The sequence below is a fragment of the Ambystoma mexicanum genome, chromosome 7q (genome assembly GCF_040938575.1).
Source record: "Ambystoma mexicanum isolate Mex_15411 chromosome 7q, UKY_AmexF1_1, whole genome shotgun sequence".
NCBI classification, from domain to species: domain Eukaryota; kingdom Metazoa; phylum Chordata; class Amphibia; order Caudata; family Ambystomatidae; genus Ambystoma; species Ambystoma mexicanum.
The window spans coordinates 702,823,295-702,849,805 of NC_090941.1; the positions used below are offsets into that span (position 1 = coordinate 702,823,295).

A 26,511-nucleotide genomic window follows, 5' to 3' on the forward strand; every position below is an offset into this window, starting at 1 on the left:
ACGCATCTCTATATGGTAAGGCCCCCAGTGTCGCGTAATTTATATGTCCGGTTTAGAGTTTCTAACCTGCACCTGGCGTGTGTTACCAAGAAGTGGTCCCCAAATGGTAATGGCTCCTGCCCAGTGTGCCTGATAGCAGATTAGTCGTTGATACACTTTTTGTTTTTCTGTGAAGGGTAGGCTATTGTGGAGCCCGGCGCAGATATTTAGTATCCTTGTTGATATCTAATGGAATAACAATAGATGAGGCACTGAAGATTCTCAAAAAAAAAATGTGATGAGATTAGAGTGTTTTTTTGTGTATCCACATTCCTCAATCGTGCGTGGTGAATTAGAGCCAGAAAAAACAGAGAGCACATAAATGCCATAAAATCTATTTGTGAACGTAGCTGAATGAATTGCACTAATAGAGCTATGGGGTATTGTTTACTGTATTTTTTTATGAACCTCTGTTTTAATGTTACATTTTATATGGTGACTGATTTTCCTGTCTATGTATTCTGTAAGACTGTTAAGGCAAGATGATTGTCGAATAAAAGCCTACTGAACTGAATCTTCTCATCTCCTCAGACATCCCCCTCTCTAACTCGTTCACCACTTTCTGCTTTCCTCTCACCTGAAACTCTTTCCCTCAGGCAAAGCCTGCACCAGCACTGCGACCTGCGTTCTTGGTGTTTTGGCCCATTAAGTGTGTATCAGTGGATGCTTTTGCCTCTACTTTTTCTGCTCTCTGCTCCTACTATTCCTGCAGCTGACTCTACCCTGACCCAGCCCTCTCTAGCTTACATTTTTCGATCTCCTACTTTCTGCACATCCTTGCCCCTGTTATGAGAATCCATTTGAAGCCTACCTCCAAGTGCAACTCTTGCTATTACTCCGACCTTGCTGCCTTGAAACGCAAGCGCAGGACGGCTGAGAGGAAGTGGAGGGCTTCGGGCGCACCTCTGACAAACTGCGCTGCCGACTGCTCTAAAGGCAATGCAGACTCTGTCCTGTCCAAGAAGAGAGTCCATATCCAAGCCAACGTCCCTGCGGCCTCTAACAACACAGCCAAACTCTTTAAAATCTACAAGGAGCTGGCCAATCCTTCTAGAGTCTCCAGCTCTCCTGCTCCCTCCCAGACCCTCTGTACGGCGCTTACTTCTCACTTTACCACTAAAACTCAGGACATCCTATCCTCTCTCGACTCCTCTCCCTCTACCTCTCTTGGGCCCCCTCTGGCCACCTCTCCCTCACCTCCTTGTTTCTCCTCTTTCTCACCTACTACACCTGACAAGGTTTCTAGAAATGTCTAATCTATGAAAGTGTCGTTGAAACAGGTGCTCCCCTGCTCCTCCAGACCCATCAAGGACCACGTTGACACCCTCGCTCCAGCCTTGGCTGATTACTGATGCAATCACTCTTTCACCGCTGGATCTTTCTCCGCTCTCCTCAAACACTCCCTTGTGCACCCCCTCCTTAAAAAGCTACCTGCTGATCCTACCTGTCCAGCAAACTATCGCTCGATCTCTAATACTCCTTTCCTGGGCAAACTCCTAGAAAAGCTGGCCATCTCGCAGCTTACTCTCCACACTGAATCTGCTGGCTGTCTCCACGACCATCAGTCTGGCTTTAGAGCAGCCAGAGGCACAGAAACTTCTCTCCTGAACACCCATGAAGATCTGCTCACTAATATTGATTCCAGCCTTTCTTCTGTCCTCACCCTCCTTGACCTTTCCTCTGCTTTTGACACGATCAATCATGCTCAATCTGTGAGAACCTGGGCAACACAGATCAGGCCCTGGATTGGTTGACTTCCTTCCTGGTGGATCGACCCTCCCAGGTCCAACTTGGGTCCTTTCTCTCCACCACCGCTCTCTCTCCACATGTGGTGTTCTCTGGGGCTCAACCTCTCTCTGGCTCTTCAATATCTACTTGGCCCCTTTAGCTCACCTGATCTCTACCTTCTCCTCTAACTTTCAGTGTTACCCAGATGACACTTAGCTCTGCTTCAGGCTCCCCTCAGCCTCCTCTTCTCTCTCGCTCATTCCTGGCTGTATATTCGTGATTCGGGATTGGTGTACCTCCAATGATCTCTGCCTTAATGCTAGTAAGACTGAGATCCTTCTCATTGGGCCCCCTCCTCCCGCTTTCTCCCTCTTGCCAGCCTCGTTGGGCCTCTTCCTTCACCCTCCTGTGAGGCAAAAACCTTGGCTTTGACTCCAGTCTCTCCTTCTCTCCTCACATCAACAACCTTGCCAAGAAGGACCTACCAGCTGCCCCTCCTTAGAGGTATTCTTCCTTTTTTCATGTTCCACCAGAAGCTCACCGTCTCCAGAGCCCTGGTTTTCTGTGGGCTGGACTACTGCAACAGCCTCTTTCTCAATCTGATTTCCTCTCCTCTCCACCCTCTGCAACTAATCCAGAACAGGACGGAGAGACTTGTCCTTGTCCTCAAGCCCAGGGACTGTATTTCTCCAGCCCTGAAATCTCTCTACTGGCCCCTGGTGGCTGCAAGAATCAAATTCAAGACGGTCTGCATCGTCCACAAGGCTTTCTGGGTCCGGGGCCGGCACTACATGCATCTCTCACTTCCAAAATACCTTCCCTCTCTTGCCCTTCGCTCATCTACCTCTAACTCATCAAGGAAAACCGAGGCTATTTTGGCACCAGGACCAGAAGCTGATGCATAGCCGCTTATCGGAAGCGGCTGCGAGGCGGTGCGGCTTGATGACTCTTGGGTCTTTCCTCTAACCATTTGCAGTGCTCTGCCTTGATTGTCTATTGCTGGAGCGCTTAGAGCTCAACTGCGGAGCTTGAGCTGGGACTGGGACTGATTTGGGAGCTGTGGCCCAGGCAGTTGCCTCGGCGGTGGCAGTGGCTGCTTCCCGATTATCAGTCCCGGGCAGATGGCGGCTGAGCTGGAAGCCTTAAGTAACGTCGGCCTCAGTGAGATCTGTTGTCGGGCGATGCTGGCGTTTTATGCTTACTGTTGCCAGGGTGTTTTCTGCCATCTGGGTGAATTTAATGGCTAAGTCTTTGCAATTGGTGTAGCTGGTTCCTTGGGCCCACTTTTATTAGCTAATCTCGTTTTGGTGGGCATGAACGGGGGTCCTGTTCTAGGGGTTCTATTCTCGTTCCTTTATAACAAAATGCCTGTTCCTAGAGCAACCATATATAGAATAGTATCTAGCCCTGTTGATGTGTCCTCTAACCCCCATATACCTAGGCACCCTGTAACTTTGGAGGTCCCTAACATGCCAGTCTTAAAGCAGGCTCTGCGTCCCTTTTGTTACCGGATGAGTTGGTTGTTCCTTCAACGCCGGGTGACTGCTGCATGCTTGATGTTCAAGCTAGAAGTTCCTTAAGAAGGGAGCGCTTACAAAAAGAGAAAAGGAATTTACAACTCAACCTTTGTCAATACTCCGCTCCGCTGATTGATGGTTGCGGCCAACCCCCAGTTTTGTCGTCCATTAGTAAGGTTGTACTACTAAAAGAGTCCATACCTGCCGTGGGACAACAAAGTGATAATAATGGTCCCTCTACTCAACGTGAACAAAGTGAAAAGACCTAGAACAGATCCTATCAACTACCGCCCCATTGCCATCTTACACTGTGACAGTAAGATCTTCTCTAATTGGGTCCTAAAAGATCTAGAGGAATGGGTCGAAAGCAAAACCATCCTTCCTAGACATCACAGGTTTTTGGAAAGGCCTCACAACCACACTTAATGGGCTCATTCTTTACACTCAAAGATCTAAGTGCAATAAATTAAAACAAACATGTATTGCCCTAATTGGTCTTACAAAAGCTTTTGATTTGGTTAACAGTGGGAAACCGTGGAACAAACTAAGATCATGGGGAATTCCAGAAGGCCTGATTGCCATTATAATAGCCCTCCACCTCACAAGTTATACTACATCTAAAAGGAGAACTTACACCTGATATACCAATCGTTTCTTAGACAAGGCTGCATTTTGGCTGCATTTCTTTTTAACCTCTACCTAGCAGATATGGCAGATCACCTGCTTGCGCACACTCTTATTTGCCCAAAAATAGGTCAATGTCCAGTCCACTTCTTAGCATACGCTGATGACATAGCCTTGATTGATCACTCTGCCATTGGGTTACATCACATAATAAAGGCCATTGAACAATATCCAGAAGTGAATGACCTAGTAATCCCACAAAATCAAATATACTGATCTTTGGCAAGCATCCTAATAAAAGAAAAATATTTAAATGGAGCTTGAATAACTGCATCTTGCATATTGTGAAAACAAAATATCTAGGCTTTAATCTCAGAACAATGCAATCACGGAAAGATCTGACTAATGAACTTGAGATAAAAACCACACAATATATGTCAACTAAAAAAACGAATGAAATCCTTTTGCAGATTCTCGCTTCTCCCCCTGCAAAAATGTTATAAGGGTAAATTGATACCAGCGATTTTGTATGGAATGGAAATTAATCCAAGTGCATGCAAATACAACTGGGCACTACTAGAATGCCGGATATGGAGAAAAAAGCTCTATCTCTTCCCATGTCTCTTTCCATAGCACCCCTTGGATATGAATTAGGACTTCAATCACTACAATCATACTTTGATTGGAAGTTACTACTCCTATATCGATCAATCTTAGATCCATGCCAAAACTCAACTCAAAATCCCAGAATAGCAAATTCTTGTATAATCTGAAAAGAGATGCTGATCAAATCCTTCAGCGGTGTGAAGTAATTGGTGAGATTTGGGTCGCAAATCCTGACTGTCAAACAAGCCTTGATGAGAACTGACTGGATTTCCACAAGAGCCTCATTGTCCGTTCTTAAAGGATAGTTCTGGGACTTTTTTTTTATTGTCCCTACGATTCGGCCATGTGTTTTTAAGCATAAATCGGTAGATCGTAGAAAACTTTCCTATTGACCTTACCCGACTTTTCGTCCATTAACGCACTCGAAATCAGCCGCCATTTTGTGATAATCCTATCATTTCCGCCCATCGACCTGGCTCACCTGCGTTTGCGGCACTAAATCATATCCCCCGCCCCTGAAACAGACTTTATCAAAACATTCATATTCCCCGCCTCTATCCGTGACGTGACTGTGCTGCGTAGGCAAACGCGCCCAGGCGTCTTCTACGCGACTCCACACAGAACCCGGAAACCAACACAGATCAGCTCACAACACAGCGCGCCACAATTCGGAATATGAATCTGTACTTTTAAATCAAACCGCAAGATTGTAAATTTGGTAAAGTACATTTATTTGACATCAAATGTTTAGAGAATATTCAGCGATTTGCATTTTTCTTTGCTCTCGATCCAAAATAGTTCGTCTTGAGGCAAGCGATGTTCGTGTGCAGTACACAGGGTGTTGGTTTACGATAAAATAAGCTCTTCGGTCACACTGATAATCGCATGGCTGTTCCAACAACGAGGCACTAGGCCACCACAACGTTATGTATGTTGCATCTAGCCATTAGTACCGCGTTAGGGCATACTTGTACTTGGCGATCGTCCCATAAAATGGTCAGGGTGGTAACGTTGTTCACGCGGAGAAGCAACTGGCGGTTGTAAAAGCCATCCGCCGGTGTCTGGTACTCGTGATACATACAATAATGAAGGATGTACCTGTTTTAAAAACATAAAAAATGAAATTAGTCTCACCATCAGATCTTTATTAAAATTATTCATTTTATATATTAGGTCGGGAAATTATTTCATAGCTAGGACAGTGCAACTGGGTATTATACGTCATTTCCAGTAACCCACCCCCTCTCCTCCGCCTTTTTCAGAGCCGCCTGAGCGCCAGTGGACCACTTCGTCACTGATATGATATAATATGGCATTAATATGGCATTTGCAACGCGCCTATACACAAGTGTTTCAAGCCGTGGCGAGGCAGGGAGGGGGGGGGACAAGGAGAAGACAGACAACGATCCTACTAGGCCAGGTGTCATTCAGATCGCGCAAGTGCAGGGGTAGGGGGAAGGTAAAAGTGCAAGGGCAAGGGGAAGGGGAGGGGGGAAGTGGAGTACAAGGTAAGTAGCATAAAATAATAAATACATAGGGACAGCTGGTGGCGAGTGCAAGGTAACTGCAGAACAAGTGCTGGGAAGGGGGGGGCTGTAGGATACTGAGACAGTCCCCCAGTGCAGGAGTTGACAGGGAGGCAGTGCAGGTGGAGAGTGGAAGGGCCCAGGACCGAGGTCGCAGACAGTGGACCAGTTGTAGCAGGGGAGAGGGAGAGAGAAAGCAGAAGCAAAGAGGAAGGTTTTGAGGTGCTTCCGTAAAAGGAGATGGTTCTCCTCAAGATAGTGTGCGGTACAAAACAATTTGCCACATAGAACGAACAAGTACAACTTAACGCGTCTTTAAAGCTACTGTATAGTAATTAAATTGCGGTATAAACTCATCTAAAGAGTTACTTACATTATATTTGCATTTTCCATTGTGTCTGTGCGTAGGGCAGCCCCGAAATACCACTCCTTCTATGCCGACGTTATTTCTTCTAATGAACGAACATTAAATGGCTTTCGTTTCTGAAATTATATTCATTATCGTTTACGTTATTGCACCACACCCCCAAAAAGAAGTCTTTCGGGATGGTCCCGGCCTGTCAAGGTCAAATAACAATAGAACCTTATACTGAGTCGTGGGCCATTCCGGCACCCGAGCAAAAAATCAAAGCAGCTGACCTTCACTTTGAACGAGCACACATTCCTAGTTAGCTACATTCAGTGTAAGGCCATCTCACAGGACTTGAAATTTACACTCCATCTTTGCATTTTGTCTGCATGCATTTGCAGCCCCAGAGAACCATAAATACGGAGACATTCTATATTTTTTGAAAAATGATTTATATTACTGTTTGGTTTAATTTAATGCGCAAATGAACAAGGTTGGATAGACACATTGCATGTACATTGAGCAATCACTTTTATTTACACAATACATAGCTACACATATTCAATGGGCCTGCGACATGAGGAGACTCCAGAGCAAAGTCACAGGTGACACCCGGGTGGTTCGCACAACTGCACGGTGAAGGGAGGGGCAACGGTGGAGAGACACATTGCATGTACACTGAGCAATCACTTTTATTTACACATTACATAGATACACATATTCAATGGGCCTGCAACATGAGGAGACTCGAGAGAACAGACAATCAAATTACAATCATTTAAACCGTGATGTGTATTTCTCAATGAGCTCTGCTTTAGGTGGACATGGAACAGAGGCAATGTTGGGTGGCAATGCAGTTGTCCCCTGCACAGGTTCGTTCACAACTCCATGTATGTGCCTATCTAGGACATCAACAATAAGTCTCTCAATAAACTCATATTGCATATCCTGAAACACTGGTTTGATCACCCATTGTTTACTTCTTTTAGTGAAGGCCTTATTGTAGCGAAGCGTCCCTAAAGTTCCGGTCGTCCTACTTTGTTGACGGCCAACATTATGGTTATGTGCCAAGACCGCTAGAAGAGTCCGATTTATCATGCCCTCCATGCCAAAATGCAATCGTTTTGGCCTGTACTTTAGGCACATATTGTGGAACACCTCCAAATCTCCTGTGTGGCAGAATTCCGTGAGTCCCCTCAAATCTCTTGTTATAGTTTTATCAAATACAATCTTTTCAATGGCTTTGTGAGTGGGTGATGAAGGAATCAACCACTTCTTCTTCGGTGCCTCCTCTGTGGACAAATGGCCATGTTCACAATTGTGGAAATGTTGGTTTGTGGTCCAGCGGTGAACGTTGCTACAGTGTAGCATTACTGACCGCCATTTTTCCAGTAGAATTTCCAACGACCCTCCACATGTTTTTGAGCTCCACCAAAGATGGTTGCTGATTGACTTGGACCACTGTGAAATACCTTGCATATCTTTTTTTTTACCTGCAGCCGACATTTTTTTATTGATTGTTTTTGCAAGATGCCATACGTCAAATTGGTGATTTATATTTTTGTACTCTTCTCTCATTGTCTTGGCAATTGAAACGTGTCTGTCCGTGGCTATCAGGTCGATCACCGTTCCCCGCGATTGTAGTTCTTGCAATGATGCTACAAAGCCAAATTTCTCCATGGCCACTGAGGATGTACTTTGTGACACCTGCACGACCACCGAACTCACAATTTTCTTACTTTCCATGTCCTGAAAGTGGTAGGTGCAGTACTTGGCTGAAAATCCTGGGCTGTCGCACTGTCCATCACCGGCTAGCCTGAACCGTTTGCCCGCGAATGTACTATCAATAGACATTTTTACCATTCTCCAAGCTTCGCTAATGGCTGGAAATAGATAATCGATTTGGTATTTGTAGAACTGAGTTTTCGCAATGAAATGGATTCCCACAAACTGAAAGAAATATTCTAACTTTTTAAAACTTGAACCACTAAAAAGTGCGGCCGCTGCACAAAGTAGATTGCCTGCTGGCAGTTGCCCCAGCATGGGTTGTGCAGACCATGAAAAAGGATGATATTTTGTACAGGGGGCATGTATTTTAAGGTTAGTGCCTCGAATTGCACGAGTCACATTAATCAATGGCTCCCCACATACTTCCCCACCAACCGAATGCCCACATTTCATCCTAATAATAATATCAATCAAACAACTATCGAATACAATGAATTTGGCCTCTTTCCTTATACTGTCACTCTGCATCCCAGCTGGTTCGGCCTGTAACGTTGAGGACATGTCACTCACATGAAAGGTAGAATCTCTGATATCGTCTTCCGCTATGTTCAGTGGTATTGATGGTGTTTCATTGTCGTCCACTTCATTCTCTTCCATTGCAACATCTGTTCCTTCTCCGGCGATGGGTGAATAAAACAATTTCTTCAACTTTCTCGCGGTCTTAGTTTTTGCGGGTGTGGATTCTGTGAATTGATCTCCGACTGCATCCGAACTACCAGGAGGACATTCACTATCAATGGCTGGTGGTGGTATAGCTCCGTTGTCAATCACTTCATATTCTTCCCATTGGCACGATGCATCTCCAGTCTCAAGTCCCTGCCAAAAGGTTTGACAAGCAACATCTCTCGTTCGCTTCACTGTGTAGATCTAGTTCGTACACCCACTCGCAACTAGAGGACAGATTGGAAAAGGGATGTTCAGTTTAAACACAACTTACAGTATTGAACTATTAACAGTGAAAAACAACATAATATAGTGACCAGGACACTAACCTTCTTTTGCTTTCTTTTCTTTGAAACTTTCTTGCCTCGAACTTCAACATCAGGACGCTGTTGCTCCGACTCGTGTGTGCATGTCTCCACTTCCTCTTGCGCTGCAACGACTACATTTTCATGATAAGCACATCCATCACGCACTGACGCTCCATCGACTCCCTGAAACATAGAACTTTCATTAGTATGTATAATAATATTGAAAACACAAAATGTACTTGGGGACCAATACCCACGTACATCTCAATAGCAAAACACGAATGAACGCATTGTGTAGAACATTCAAACGACAATTATTCACGCATTGTTGATCTAGTTAGATGGAACTGTCAAGATCCATACCTCGGGCTCCGCATAGACTTCCATTGATGATATTATTGAAGATGACGCTTCAGCAACTCCCTGAAACACAGTAATTGCATTAGTATGGTTTTCTATTTTGTTAAAAAGAACATAAACTTTGTGCAGGCGTCAACGGCTCATCTAAATAGACCTGCACAAATGATCAGTTGTCTAAAATAAGTAATGGATATCTAAATATGATTCGATTTGCTCGATCGTTGGAAGTGTCACCACCCAGAGATCTGCATCAACTACTAGGGGTGATGTTCTTGTAGAACATTGCGCCGACCCGTAACTGCATGCTCCTCCTTCTTCTTGGACTAATGCTCCATCGACTCCCTGAAACATAGGACTTTCATTAGTAATGAACACAATATTGAAAAAAGAAGACACATAGGAGGGCGACGACAGAAGGACATATCAATGGCTAAAAACGAAAGAAACATTGTGTGTAACAATCACGCTACAAGAATGCAAGATCTGATGATCTCCATCGATGGAACTGTCCGGAAACGTACCTCGAGCATCTGAGTGACATCAACGGTTGTCGTCAATGCGTTGGACTCCTCAGCATCTCCCTGAAAGACAGTACTTGCATTATTTTGGATAACAATAATTATAACTGAAAACAAAGACTAGAGGACGAATACTAGGGTGTACCATTAGGTAAAATAATTACACGATAAATTAAAACTATTGATTTACATGCCTAAAACAAGTCAGTGGCAGAATAGCTAAGTAAGATTACCCGATAGGCGCTTGAAGTGGCTGATGACTGCAATAACGACACGGATGGAGAATCTTCCGCCTTCATATTGAGTGGATACATAAATGGGGAAATTATTGTTAGCTAATGCTACACACTACCGCAAGGCCGAGAGCTAAATCCATAAACTTGACTCACCAGTGGAGGGATGTGGATGAATAGAGTGGGAATAGCGGTTGAGAGCAATTTTCACTTCGCTCGCGGTGTGTTCTTCTTTATTAGCAATGATGTGGAGTACATGTCTGAGCTAAAGTGCCTGCTGCAGATGCGGTATCGATCACCCCTCTTGTCCGCAAAGACTTCTAGGACTCTACTTTCAAGCTCAGACGGTGGATATCCGCAATATCCGACCCATTCTCTTATCTGATCTATTGTCTTAGGGAAAACATGCATTATAGTACCTTCAGATTTTTTATGGGTCTTCGAAGGGCAACCGCCAATGGAACAGGCAGGCATTGTGGAAAGTTCTGAAAAGTAAAGATCAACAATTCTCTATGAATACCAATGTGTTAAAAATTAAATGACACATAAAAGGTTCAATGCAAGGTTCGTTTTGGTTCTTGGAACTATACACGTTATTCACATGCGGATAAGTATTTGAATAACTTTAAAAAAAATAGAAAAATAATTTGACTAAACTCAGAACATGTGACTAGTTCCTTGCATGTACTGTCTTGAACGAAAAGAAAACATGGATGCAATTTGATGACTACTAGCAAATAGATATAAATTAAAAAATTGGACGCAAAATGATTATGGTACATGGCCTTACCTTGACGAACAAGCAGATGCAGGGATCAGAGTAGTTTCTTGTCGTAGAACAGGGAGCAGTTCACAGGTTGCAAACTGACGAGTTTGCTCGAAGTGGTCACGGAAGTTCACAGAGACGAAGAGCAGATAACCAGCACCTTCACGGGTTGACTAGCAAAGCGCAAAGAAGTTCTCATTAGAAATATGAAGTGGGTTATAAAGAATTCGAAACAGGGGTGTGTTTGTGAATGAATGACGTGAATATGTCGTGGCATTATGCGGTTTGCAGGGGGGCGTCCAGCGTGAGGGGGGATGCTTGACAGGAGACACGGGGTCTGGAGGTAGACATGGGAAGAACAACCCATGCTCTATAGACCACTTTGAAGTGTACATGGTCTTTGGCACCGCTTGGCCTTTATTGCTCCCTGACAGTTCCACTTGCCAGCACAAGTACCCCGGTGCGAACTGCCTTTGATAGGGCGGGGGGGTGGATTGGGGCGGTGGTCGTGCAGACAAGACACAGGAAGACTCGTGAATGGAGACACACTTATGTGGATTGCAGGGGGGTGGCCAGCGTGAGGGGGGATGCTTGGCAGGAGACACGGGGTCTGGAGGTAGACATGGGAAGAACAACCCATGCTCTATAGACCACTTTGAAGTGTACATGGTCTTTGGCACCTCTTGGCCTTTATCGCTCCCTGACAGCTCCACTTGCCAGCGCAAGTACCCCGGTGCGAACTGCCTTTGATAGGGCGGGGGGTGGATTGGGGCGGTGGTCGTGCAGACAAGACTCGTTTGCCGCAGGGCCTCACCAAGGAGAGGCCATCTAACTGCATGTAAGAGGCAGGCTGCAGGATCTAGTACATGGAAGGCAGGGGGGTGAGTTTATAAATACCTCACCCTCCCAGGAGAATATATGGGTGCAGTTCACCCTGGAGACCCTGGATGCCTAGGCAGTTAGTCAGCAGCAGGCTGGCCTGTGGTGGCAAGGCGGCACGGGCCAGAGGGGGTCATCTCTGTACCCGGTGCCCAAAAGGATGATTTATTATGATCAACCATATTGATTATTTACCTATAACCATGTTTTGTATCAATAAAATCCAACGGCCTTTTATTGCCAACGCTTGAACAAAGTGGTGTGGTAAGTATTTTTGGGGGAGGAGGCAAGGCCGGGAGGCTTGATGCCAACCCGCAAAATAACATATGTATGTCTACTGCATATGGGTTCAACGGTTATGTGGATTGAAGGTGGGCGGCCAGCGTGAGGGAGGATGCTGGCCGGAGACATGTGGTGTGACAAGACAAGGCACAGGAAGACTATTCAATGGAGACACACTAGATTCATTTAAAAAATCAATACAACCATTGTTAAAATATATGTTGGGTTTTATTTTAGATCTTAATTTCAATTGAACATAAATAATAAACATTACACATTGTAAAGTTCCGGTTGCAGCACATCCAGGGAAAATCCGCGGTATTGTCCACTGTCGCTGGGGAAATGTTGTCTAATGGCAAGTACCGCACAGGCAGGTATTACTCTCCGAACGCGGTGTCTGAGCCTCCCGTGAAGCCACCAAGTGAAGCAACGATAGGCCACCAGCCTGTACCACCGGTGAAAAAGAAAGATGCAAACGGTATTAAAATGACAAAACTTTCTTATCAATGTCGATGAAGGTAAAAAATGTCATTCTGCTTTGAAAAAAATTCTATCTAGAAAATGCACAATATGGAACCAATTTACATGCGTTCGAATGATATGTAGATGTAATTTTATATGTGGGAGACGACCATGAAATAGTAGTGGCATCACTGACATCACAACCAGAGTATACTTACTCGTTACTCGGATTACGCGGACGAACAGTGCCGCGAAGTTCGTGCATAAGCACCATCATCATCCTCAACACGGTCCGTGAGAGGCAGGCTTCCCTGAACTCTGGCAGCTCGGTGATGCATTGCGGACTTGGCTCGCCTTCCGAAATGTAGGCCACGCACCCGGAATTTTCACGGCAGCAGCAGTTCTCCTCCTCAGTTGGCATTAGCTCGCACTGATTGCACGTGCACCAGGTGGAGACGCCGTCCATGCGACATGGTCCAGGCTCTTCATCCGTTGACTGGTCCTCCCAACTGCCGTCCGAATCCCCATCGTTTTCACATGCTTGCCTTTCCAGTAGTTCCTCCTCGGTGTACTCGGGCTCGTACATATACGGCATTATTGTAGCCATTGTGTGGTAAAGAAAGTAAAATAATTTACAGAGATGGTACAGGTGTTCACAAGGCCTAGAAGCGGCGAAGGTAGCTGACCAGAGCACAGAAACGAGTCACAGAATACTCAAAGTAACACAGAGAGAGTAATGGAATCGAAAATCTGCTGCTGTGTGTTGTGAAACGGTGTGTTTATACTTATTGAGGAAAGAGGCGTCCTGCCATTTCCATGGCGACACTTCATTAGCTGAGGCGCAGCGATTGTTGACACGAAACGTGCTTTGGCGTTGGGAAATGGGCGGTACGCGTCTGCTGATGTCAGGCTCAGGGGCGGGGGATATGATTTAGTGCCGCAAACGCAGGTGAGCCAGGTCGATGGGGGGAAATGATAGGATTATCACAAAATGGCGGCTGATTTCGAGTGCGTTAATGGACGAAAAGTCGGGTAAGGTCCATAGGAAGGTTTTCTACGATCTACCGATTTATGCTTAAAAACACATGGCCGAATCGTAGGGACAATAAAAAAAAAGTCCCGGAACTATCCTTTAAAAGCACAAAAAATGTCTGTGTGCGCGAGGAATCGAGCAAATATGTGTTGCCCGATTTCCAGATCCTAAATGGCATCCAACTATTAACATCTGTCTCAATCGTGCCAATACCTTGGCCATCTTTGCTGAAATAGCCCCACTTGCGCTTGTGGTATCTAAGGATATTCAAAGAGTTTCTTTCCCAGTGAAGAGCCAAATGGGTGTGAGTATCATCGACCTGGCATCTCCACTGGTGGGGGAACTCATCCTAACTCAGAGGGATGCTTTATTGGAGATGGGCATTGATGTTCAGAGGGTGGAAGAAGAGAGGTCGTCCATTGGCCGCCAAGTGGAAAATCCTATCGCTGCCTCTGTGGGTAAAGTAGGCCTACAGAACAGAGGGGCCACAGGAGTAACGAACGATGTGGATTGGGCAACAATAATCTCCTCTCTGTGGCAGAAATTGGTCCCATGATCATTTGCCGGGTGATTTAACCACGAGGGAAGATAAACACTTTTTGGTTCAATCTTGGAATTCTCAGGGTAATTCACACCTCTTCACTGATCAGGATTGTGTTAACGAACTAAGATCAGCCAACTGTGTGTGCTTACAGGAGACTTGGCTTATCTCTGCCCCTATTCTAGATGGTTTTACTATTTTTGCTCAACCTGGCAAACAAGGACCTGGGGTAGACCGTCGGGGGGGGACTGTTGATAGCCATTGATAATCCTTGGGGGCTGAAGGGAGCTAATATTGAAAATCTGCCATTTGGGGCCCTGGGAATTGAACTATGTATGGGCAACAATAGGAGTAAGGTCCTCGTTATCAACATTTGTTGGCATAAGGGGATAGCACCCTTAGCTGAGTTCCTGGGCACTATTCAGAATATTATTGATCTTTGGACCGAGAGAAACTTGAACGGAAGAATGATGGTGCTTGGTGATCTTAATGCTGATTGTGACCAACATGAACCCCTTTGGAACGGGGATGACATAATTGAGGTGGTGTCAGCAAAAAGATCACAAGGCTGCAAACAGAGATTGGGGTTGGAGGGGCGTGGTCTCCATCCTCTTGTGGGAGTCAACTCTAACCGAAACGTCACAGTGGATTGGAATACATGGCGTAGAGGCCCAAGCAGCTCTATGATAGATTACATCTTTGTCGACTCCTTCCTAATGAATCACTGTCACTCTTTTGAGGTAAAGTCTACTGTCTGGAGCGACCATTCTATTCTGATGGCCACATTCGACTGCTTTCATACCACTGGGGTCTCCATGACCCAGCCTCTTGTAACGTCTAATGTGGCTGGGAATGCAGTCAAAACGCTGCTGATATTGGGGCGGCGTGGCGCAGGGGAGTAGATGTAAGTCGGCGATTAGACACACTCATGTCTTCAATTCAGTAGCTGCTGACGAAAAAAAATCTATCAGGAAAGAGATCCGTATGATTAGGAACAATCACCCTGAGCAAGATATATGCAATGTCCTAATAAGAAAGGTGAGACAGGCCTACAGGAACCATTGTAAATCATGTAAGCACATTGCTTTACAACAGGATGCAGAACCGATGCTTGGTATACTGATGAAGGCTGTTGTGGGTGCGTTCTGGTATCTTGTGAACGGCCAAGACCCTAACTACGCTTTATCCCAGCTCAATTGCATCTCTGAATGTGCTTGGGTCAAGTTCTTTGAAGATAGATTCGGGCCCCCTGTGCTGACCAGTGATATCCTAACAGTAACCCCAGCTGAGAAAAATGATAGCTGGGACCCTTATTTAGACCTAGCAACTATTCAAGGCCTAATGATCAGATCAAAGTATTCCCGGGCACCCGGCCCTAATGGGCTAACTAATGCTACTTTTAAGGGCGACCGTAACCTTTGGTCCAATCTCCTGTTCCTGGAATTTAAGGAGATCATCAACACAGGAACTACCCCATCTCATGGAATGCGGCACATGTGATGACGATTTTCAAGTGTGGGGGCAGGACAGATCCTAGCAACTATCGTCCAATATCATTGATCGATGCCGACTGAAATCTTCTCGGCATTTCCGCTCTCTCACTTGGAAAAATGATCAGCTATCCATCGCCCGCTAAACCTATTCCAGACTGGTTTCAGAAAGTGTCATTCAACTAATATCAATGGATTGGCCCTGAAATGTATCCAAGAGGAGGCCTGGAATTCACCGTTCATGGCATCAATCGATTTAACTGCTGCTTTCAACTCCATTGATCGAGGAAGGCTCTGGCCAAATTGTCCAACTGGGGGTTGCCGGAGGGTCTGCTAAGATTTATTGCAGGGGTCTATGAAAACTGTGGTATCCAGGTCCGTTTGAATCAGAAAGGGGATTTATCGAGAAGAATTTGTTCTTTCCGAGGGGTAAGACAAGGATGTGTTTTAGCGCCTTGGCTCTTTAATCAGTATTTCTCCGAAGTAACTATATCCCTGGCTAAGGAGGGCCTAGTTGCACCAGAAATTGGCAAGGAGAAAATTGTTAGCTTAATATATGCAGACAATATTTTGATCTTTGACTGCACTTAGGTAGGGCTACAAAGATCACTGAAGAAATGTGAAACCTTTGCAAATGAAAACGGGCTGTTAATCCGACGAAAACAAAGTTCCTAGCATTTAAAAAAAAAAAAAAGAAAGGCAAAACTCAAGGTTGTGTGTTCAGTGGGAGATATGCCACTGAAGCTGGTGGATTCGATTTGGTACCTGGGCTTTCAGGTTTTTGCCTCTAGATGCATTAAATCTGCGAATGAGCTCTTGTTACACAAGGCAAAAATCCTGCAGTCCCAGGTTTTCCGAATTGATCGTAAATTTGGTAGATTTTCTTTAAAACCCTCGAGGATGTTCTAAAAATAGTCCCTAAAATGATCTATGGACCATAGTTAAGATCTGATAACCTCAGTAATATGTTGAATAAAATTGAGGGGGAAATCTGGAGGCGCATCCTGGGAGTCCCGAACGCAGTACCAATTGCAGCTATTCGTTTTGAGTTGGGCCTAGTGCCATTATGGGCTTGGGTGAAATGGGCCTTTCTGGTTCTTTAGTCCAAAATGATCTTGCCCATACCCGACACTCTTTACCAGCTAATGTGGAGAAATCTCGATAACTCTCAGGTATTAAAGGCTTTAAGATTACGAGCAGGCTCAATCCTGGCTGAGATTGGGATGATGGCAGATACCTTAATCAATAATCCGGTGAGGACCAAGCGGGCCCTCTTTGATCATGATTGGGCAGTGAACACCGACCAATTCCATTCGTACCCATCGATGAGTCATCTGGCACATGAGCATCGAAGACGAGGTACCTTATCTAGGATTTTGATACAATTCCCTAATAGATTCTATCGAGGTATTCTCCTGAGGGTTAGATGGAACCTGCTACCCACTCGCGAAATCCAACTCAGAAGATCCCTTATAACTCTGGAGAATGCATCTTGTAGGTTCTGCCAGGGTAAATTGGAAACTCCTAGGCACCTGGTACTTGAATGCCCTTCCTTACAGGGCCTTGGAGGTAATTTCCTAAACCAACTGGTTATGACTCCTTATCTTTATGACGAAGACTTAATATGCAAACATTGCCTTCACAATGACAACATATGTGAGGGGCTGGCCTTAGCTGGATTTATAAAGTGTCTGCACTTAGAGGTTGGTAGGACTGTATCTGAAGGGTTGAGTCATGTCATATTTTGTTTTTACTAAGCCTTTTCTGTATAGGTTGGCTCTATGACTCTGTCTTGGGAACGCTGTACTACAGAGCTCTGATTTTTTAGGGAATATCTCGTTTGGTTGTACCACCAGATCAAAATACTTGCTAAAATGTGAAATCTGTGACATTTGTAATTTTTGGCTTTTTCTTTTTTTATTATGGTGGTATTTCCTTTTTTAAATCTTTTCCATCTTTGTTATGAAACAGTAGTTGCTGATCTTTTTATCTGTGTTCTGAAACAGTAGTTTCTGATTTTTTTTCTTTTCCTAATGTGGTTCTCTGTTTGTCATTGATCTTGTGTGTTTTGTAAAGGTTTGAACTAACCAAATACAAATAAAACAAAAACAAAAAGAAATGGCATACTGAACTTTTAAGTTTTTGCTTAAATTTGGTCAAAACAAAGGAAACAACTAGGGTATGGGAAAATCTTCAACCTAAAGAGGATGACTGTGATTTATGTGTTAAAGGGTACATCCAAGATGTAAGACACCTTCTCATAACGTGTACAGCCACCTTTCCGATAAGAGCGAAATATTTCTCTAGATTTATCCACCACCCGAGTGGTTAAACACTCAAGATTTCTGGTACAGATTGTCAGCTGGTAAAGAAATCTTCTTATCAAAAGAGCTGCTGAAATTGTTAAACAAAATGCATTCTATAGAACTTTTTCTATAATGGAGACTTTTCTTTTAACAAGAATGAACCAAATTGATGATCATTTAATTTTATTGCTCTATTTCTTGTTTTACTAACTTTGTGAATTTGTGTAAAAAAAAAAAGTGACTAAAGGCACAATAAATAAATAAAACATTGTACCACCGGAGACCTCTCAACATGAGCATTCTCCAGAAATTCAATTTCTATCCCTGTTAACGTCTGCAATATTAGATGCAATGGACACCCCCTCCAAAAGTATGGATGATGTCCTTGCAGAAGGCTATTCCGACCCCAAGCTCTTTGCAAAGGGAACACACACCAATAACAACTGCCAAACATTTATGGAGAGAATTATTTCTGATCTCATCAAATGTGAGTGTACAGGATTGTGAGGTTTGCGTTGAGTCCTTTCAAAAGAACATTTCACTGTTAGTTAGAATGGACATAGAATGCCTAAAAGACATCATTGCAATACAGACAGTTACCAATAAGGCAGAGGTGAGCTGCCAAACTAATTCAAAGTATTATACCAATCTACCTGTGACCAAGGAAGTATCCCAGGGTTCAATGCCTAAGACAGCTATATTGTATGGCTCCATTATCCCAACCTTCGAGGTGTCCGCAGACTTATCTAAGCTTTTGAAAGCCAGGAAGCCCGCAAACCACCAGTCGTACTCCTCATCCCCTAGGGTCTTACGTATTCGTAAATCATCTATGCCAGATTACTGACCCATTCCTGAAAGGTCTGACTGACGACTGAAGAAACATGGTCTTTGTTCACAAATTGGATAAACCAGAGCCGAGAGAAGCTTTGTTAAACAAAATCCTGGCTTGGTTATGATCCACAATTGGCAAAAGTTGTTTTAGAACTATGAACATAATATTCTTGCGAAGAGTCCAAATCAAGGAATGGGCCTCAACTAATAGCCCAGATTGCATTATCATTGGTTGTGGCCAGAGTAACTTTCCTTCCTGTGCTCTGAAGGTGACGCTCTATGAAAATTAAATAAACTAAAAAACTAAACTTTGAGAGTCAGACGCTGCTCCAGGCAGAGTAGGGGGTAGAGATCTCTCCTCTGTAGGTGCCTCCCTCTGGAATGGCCTGCCTGCTCGCCCCTGTCAAACTTGAACCGGACCACATGAAGTTCCGGAAGCAGCTCAAGACCTTCCCTTTCTCCTCTGTTCCCTCTCTCGCTCCTCTGCTGATCTACCTGTCTGCTGTGCCGACTGGTTGCTTGGCACTACCCTCAGATTCTCACTGGGTACCAGGTTCCTCCACAATCAGTCTCCCCTGCACTGCCTCCGGACCCACCGCGCACTTTGGGGTTGTAACTGTAACCCTACAGTCCCTTGTCTCCTCGCACATATACCCAGAGCCGTGCTGCCCTGGCTGCACTTACTCAGAGCAATGCTGCCCTGATTGCACTTCTACTTTCCTCTCCCTGGCACTTCCCCTCCCCCTGCACTTTGCGTTGTCGCACTTGCACGATCTGAATGAGACAACGCCTAGTAAGATCTTCCTGTTTTCCCTCGAATGTTGTCACGCCTAGAAACACTTGTGTACAGGTGCGTTATACATGACTTATCATATCCTCAAACTCAGCAGAAGAGATCACATCACATCAGCACTCAGGATGCTACATTGGGTCCTGGTCAAAAAGAGAATCTCCTTCAAAGCCCTGTCCATAACGCACAGAGCAATACATGGCCAGAGAACAGACTTTATCCAAAATAAATTCTCCATCTACAAACCAGCTAGAACCCTGAGATCCTGCAAGACATCCGTCTTGAACCCAGTTGGTACCGGAAGAAAAACTGGGTAGCTCAGTATTCTCCTGCTTAGTTGTAAATCTTTGGAACTCCATTCCGAGGAAAATTCGAACCACGGAGGACCATACAAAATTCAGGGAACTGCAGAAAACCTGGCCCTTCAACTCCATACCCAATGAAGCCGACTGAACGACATCTGCACACCTCCCGATCAACAAAAACACGGGAAAAAGGAGAAGTAACCAAGAAAAACAAGAATGAGGGATAGCACGGGAAAGAGAAGCATGCTACCCATCCACCCACCTCCCTGGCCAACATAGATCCCTGGAAAAGAGGGTGATGAGCCAGAAACGCTAGGGCCAGCAAAGTAGGCCAAGGAAATCCCAGGAATGGAAATGGAAAAGGGAGGGCCACCCCATGGATGCCAGGAGTAAGGGCAACAAGAGGGAACTGGAACAAACACTAACGACGCTCCTACTAGAACTTAACCCCCAAGGGAATCCAGTTAAAGAACTTCCCGCCCCACTGATCACTCTCTGGGCTAGGAACATGCATCTAGTCAGAAATAGGGACTGCACTCAGAATTCGGGTAACAGACGGAGTAGCAAAATAGTACAAGAACCCTTCACCCAGAGGCGACTTTACTGATCCAACTAGAAAGGGCACACGAAAGAAGGGAAGATACAACTAATAAACCGGAAAAGCTGAAGATCAGGCACGGCCACTAACAACCCAAACTGCAAGTGGCACCTCTGTGCAGTATAAAATCTTTAACATTATGTGCTGAACAGGATGCAGCCAGACATGGATGGTGTGGGAGTCAAAGCAATATAAAGAGATTGGATTGCTGATCTATCTGCATCCATGGATTCCTTTCCATTTGCTCTGGCCACAGTCCGTGGCGATTTGTGTGGTTTGTACTGGCAAAGCAGTGCACTTAACGTGTTGCTGCATGAGAGGGCGTTAACAAGTTAAGATGAAATCCGCACCTGTTGGGGAATTTGTTACCTGAAGAAGAATGCATATACACTGGTTGCAGTTGACTCCAGTTTACCAGCGTGTGAGAGCAGATGGGGATTTCACTCAGAGTATTATTGGCCCCACATCACACCTGAGGGGCCTGCTCTGTCACAGGCAGCAAATAATCTGGGTTTCACCTTAATTTTGCAACTCAATCTACTTTTTTAGTGAAGGCTGGAATACTGCATTTTGTGGACAAACACTGCAGATTCTTTTTTTGAGCAAAGAACACTGGATCTTCAGAGTTTTTAGATTTAACTCTTAACAGCCTGTTATTTTTTGCTATAAAAATAAGTTATCTGCACCGTTCGTCTTGATAAGGTGGTTCAACTTCTCTAAAGAAATACACTAAATTACATGGACAATTCCGATGTAAAACCATTTTCTTCAACTGAAATCCATCCATTGATTGCTGTCATTTACTGCCTTTTTTTGGTGGGAATAAAACTTGCATTCACATCATGCAGTCCCCATCCCCCCTCCCAATTGTATGTCTTGCTTGGAGCAGTCAGCGCTTGTCTAAGCCGCCGGCACCCACTTTTGGCTACACCCACCATGTGGCCCTTACCCACTTTTTAGAGCTGCCTCGATATTTCATCCCGCTTACAGCACCGATTACATCTCCCACTCCATGCATAGAATAAGTGGGATAAATTGATACGTCCCTTTGACTGCACCAGCCTGGGCTAATAAACGGGTCCATAATGCCTTGTGAGGAGTTCCAGAGAGTTGTCAATCAATCATTACAGCATTTATACTTGCAATAATATTTTAGTTTGTTTCTTTTGTGTTACACTCTGGAGAAGAGTGCCACTCTTATGCTATCTGTTAGGGTTCTCTTCCCTTTCCTGTCCACTGAATTTCTTGCAAACAAGGCACTCTGAGTGTGTTGTCATGAGGTAAAGGGTACTTGTTAGAGCAACATGGATTGTACCCTTTACATCATCCTTGCTTTGGACCAATCCCCTATGGCATCTTGCCTATAAAAGAAGATGGGCACCTCCTCATTCTTTGATTTGTTCCTGGACTTTAACAATAACCAGAAGAGTACTCCTTTTGGACCTCTGTTGGGAGTGCAGTCCATTCCCAAGTCCTCTGCCAGGTAAGTGAAGACAGAGAAGGCATCCGAGGCAGAGGAAAGCTCTGCATCCTAACCATCCCTAGGAACATGTGATCGATCAGAATCAGGAGACTGAAAAGGTGGCATTGTGATTGAACCTTTCTTTTGTTTAGATAACGATAAAATATATACTGTCCCTATCTCTGATTCTTAGCCCTGCTGTTGAATGAAAATATATAAAAGGGCACACATCAGGATGTCTGTTACAAACTAGAAAGTCCTCCATCCAGAATCCTAATCTTACCTGAGTTGTGTCCCTACCACTATAACTGAAACCTATACATTCAACAAAGGTACAGTGGTCTTTGGCCCTGGTGAATGACTGCTAATTGGTTTCTGACCCCCACCCTAGTGTTTTTCTTAATAGGGTCTCCCCGCCCCCATGCTCAGTATAAGAAGCCCTTAGGCTGAATGACTCTCCCAGCTTCTCTTCTCTATACGGTTCAAATCAGTCTGAATAAGGTCTCTTGTCTTACATCTCATGCAGTCGGGCGGGGGGGGGCGTCTGTCCTGTGTTTCCCCACACGGACTGTTCTCCTGGTAGTCTTTCTCAAAAGAGAAATCCTGGTGATTTCTCCTGCTAGGTAGTTCTTGGTCTTATCCCACCTTGGGTTTTGGTTTCTTTCACACCACCTGGGGAAGTGCAGGGTCTCTTGTGTCTCACCCCACCTTGGGGTTTCTTTTCTCTTATCTCGCCTTTAGATCTCGGGTCTCTCAGCCCACCTTGTGGCCTCCTCTCCACTCCTGGTTCCCTAGAGCAACCACTTACCTCTGTTCCTTGGCCAGTGCTCCTTGGGAAAAGTCGGCAGCACCACCTCTTCGGTTCTCTTCAGGTCTTGTGAAATGGGTGGGGCGTGCCCCCTCCCACGTCGGGCTTCCTGTGGGACCCTGGGACCGGCGTCTTGCTATGCCAGTTCTCTGCTTCTCTGGCGATGGGTGCTTTGTGTTGCTCCTCTGGGCGGGGCGCTTCCGGCTCTTGGACCGGCAAGGCTGTGTGCATTCTGCAGGCTTGGTCGCAGTCCCTATTCACCACATCTGGCATAGAGTCTTCCTCTTTCTGCCACACCACCTAGGAGGAGGTGCCTGCCCTTCTTTGGCTATGGGGTTTCTCTTCTCTCTTGCTTCAATGCGGATTGTAAGTCCTGTATAGCCAACAAAAGCATTGGGATCTTGAAAATAGGGAGGAATGCTGATATCTCTTTCGGGGAATCGCCTATCCTCAAAGGGAGGGTCACCCCCCAGTGGGAGCCCACTTGCCCAGCCCCTAGGGGGTGTTAAGCTTAGCAGGCTCACCTCTGTAGTCCCAAAGGGGGTGTATCCCCCTTAGGAACAGGGTGACGAATACCATGGATTTGTCACAGTGCATTGGAAATGAACTACTGTTGTACCAAGGTCACAGTATGGCTGCACTGGAAACGGCCCCGTCAATGGAGGTGACAAAACCACTGTAGGTGCCAGCCAACCTCCTTGGAGTGTTAGGGCATCAGAAGGACTAATCTTTTTCCAATGCCCCTGAATTGGGACTCTCAGGAACCCAAATGTCTAAGCGGCTGTCTGGGGCCGGAGACCACTCTATCTGCAAATCCTTCTGACCAAATACTCCCCATCTAGACACATGCGTTCCTCTGGCACCATCTCCTTGCCCATGAAGCGGTTTGCTGAACAAAGAGCAGGTGGTCGATCGCTTTCCTCAGAGGGCTCCCTTCTTTGGAACAGCCTCGCTCTTCGTCTTGAGCAGGATCTCCTTAAGTTCCTGAAAAGCCTCAAGACCTTCCTCTTTACCTCTTCATTCCCTCCCCCTGTCCCCTGCTAATCACACAGTAGCTTGACTGTTGTGCAGGGCTCTTATGCATCCTCATGGCCCTGACCGCCCCATTTTATCATCCCAGCTATTGTCTATCCTCTGCACTTGCTGCGGCTCACCCTCCACCACTGGAGATTGCACTTACATTTCTTCATAGCACTTCACCTGCTGCTCTCCATGAGCACCATAGCACCTATCCCGGACACCCCTCCCCTCTGCACATGCACGTTCTGAACACTCACAAGGCATAGTAGGTTTGTCTTCCCCGCCCCATTCTCTTCTTTTTGTTGTATTTAATTATTTAACATTGCTGTAATTACATTCTCTATCATCCCATGTCCCCTCCCTGTTGCCCTGTGGGCACTCTGAAACAGTATTTGCTTCCTGTGTAATCGCCTAACAAGTGAATGATAAATAAATAAGAGCAGCTGAAATCCTGTTTCACTACTTTGTTGTCTTGGACAGTGCTCAATGCCCTTCGAGCCGACACAAAACCTGTGGTCTCCTTTTGGCACTCCATGAACTTTGATTTGGTTACTTGTACCTTCAAGCCATCTTTGCTTTCTCGCACAAGTGAACTTTGCCATTTTGTCCTTCGCCGATAGACCCAGTAGAAGCAACGGTCTGACCCAACTCGACAGCCGTATCGAACCGATTGTATCATCTTGAGCGCCATCTTGATCCACGCCCAGTCTCAACGCTAACGCGCCACTGGATCAACACAATGTGCCCCAGCTGGGCACTGGCTCCACTGCAGGGAAGCACCTAGTAGCACTGCCCAACATTGTTGAGCTCCCAAGACAAAGAAATAAAGTACTATGATGGGGCTGTGTCCTCTTTTCCACCTTTGAGACTATAGTGAGTTTTAAGCCCACTGCTCTCCCATTTTCTTACAAGACATTTTCTTGAACACTGAGCCAATGTTGTGCCTGAATATTGATGCTCATCTTCCCAGAGTGCTATTCTGCAACAGGTTGCATTTTATGTGTCTCTTTGCACGGGTGAGGTTTTGCTTGTGTTTTTAGTTATTTGCAATTTTGTTTAATTAAAAGTTTATATTTTTAGAGAACCTTGGACATTCTTTTATTTTGGACAAATGTACTTAAGTTATTGGGTTGTTACTGTGACCTCACACCCCTCCTGGAGGTATAACCTGCTCTCTGCCTGTGCTGCCACACAACAAAAAAGAGGTATACCTTTCAGTTTGTGCTTGTTTCACCCTTATGATTGGGATCACTGCTGGTTTAGTAGTAGTGTGGGGCAGATTAGGTGGTTTAGCCACTACTATACCTGTACGTCATTTCTAAGAGATGCTATGGATTCCTATGGAATCTCCATTTTTTGTGAACCTGTAAGAAGCAGGTGGATTCAATAGGAACCTGTGTAAATGCCTCCATGTACTGCACCTGCATTGTAGGAGGCATTTACGATCCAATGTGAAAAATGGTGGAAATGCTGCTTAGGCTCCACGGGCTGCCTTTATTTCCGTGTACCATTTCCGATCTTTTGCTAAATGTATCGTTAATGTCAGTCTTGGCACATGTGTACATATTGTTACATCTGATAAAAAAAAAAACACACAATACAAGATAATTTTGCTTTTAATGACATTTCATGTTACTGTACATCCAATACTAACGTGTGGTTTTTCCTAACACAGAAAAAACGTCTGTTCCTAGGCGCTCAACCCCAGGAAATTCGCATAGATCCTTTTTAAAATTCCTTTCTTGTTTAGCGGTCTTGAAACGGCACGAGTCTGTGACCTCTTTGGGACGGCCATGATTCTTCTCGATTCCTTGAAATGGGAGGTTATTTTTCACCAGAGCACTAACTAGGAGATTTCCACTACTACATTATTGGCCCAATTATATCCTGGAACGAGCGATTGCCTCTAAATCCCTACTGTAACGGGAGAGTAATTGTTCATCAGAGAGACTGATGAGTTTTCCTTATCTATCAATTAACCCTACATAAACTGTCGGACATTGTTTACCTTGTGGCAGATCGCAGAGCTTAAACATGCCACTCGCCAGTGGCTTCTCATTCTGCACAATATAATATTTCGGTTAGAGGTTAAAGGGGGGCTTTGGTGACATTTTCGCGAGAGGCGTCAACCCGATTGCTGGCGTAACATTTTCTGTCGGCGTTATCGCAGAGGGGAGATTGACGGCATCTCATTGGTTAAACCCACTGTTTACCTGCCTGCCCTGTATCTCTTTACTGTCTGCTACTCTTTAAGAGCTGTCAAGCCTCTCTGTTTGTTCAAGCTTTTCATTTAAGCCGGCGTTTCAAAGGGAAATGCTGGAATTTTCCGCCAGAAGAAAAAACAAGTTCACCTTGTAGAAAGGACACGTTCTTATAATAAAAAAAAAAAACGTGTGGCGTCTCCTCTTGGCGTGGGGCCCAGCTGCACTATCAGTGTGATCTGTCCGCCTGGCAGCTTTGCGTGTTGCCCTGCTCCCCTTGAGAATAAGAGGCGAACTATTCCCCGCGTTTTCTCGGCTGCCAGGGTTGACGTACTTTGATCCTTCTGAGTAATATTAGAACGGTTCCTTTCCCAGCTACTAAATATGACAGAGCGTGTTTAATTTATTCGCCCTTCGTATAAACACAGAATATTTTCAGTTGAAAAAGTCACAAGATTTAGTGCAGGGCTCTTTAGAA

General features: G+C 45.1%; 1 protein-coding gene across 2 annotated transcripts in view; it reads left to right on the forward strand.

Moving 5' to 3' along the window:
* The window catches only part of MICU2 (mitochondrial calcium uptake 2), a 1,758,017-nt gene that overhangs the window by 1,062,510 nt on the left and 668,996 nt on the right, over positions 1 to 26,511 (forward strand). The window lies entirely within an intron of this gene.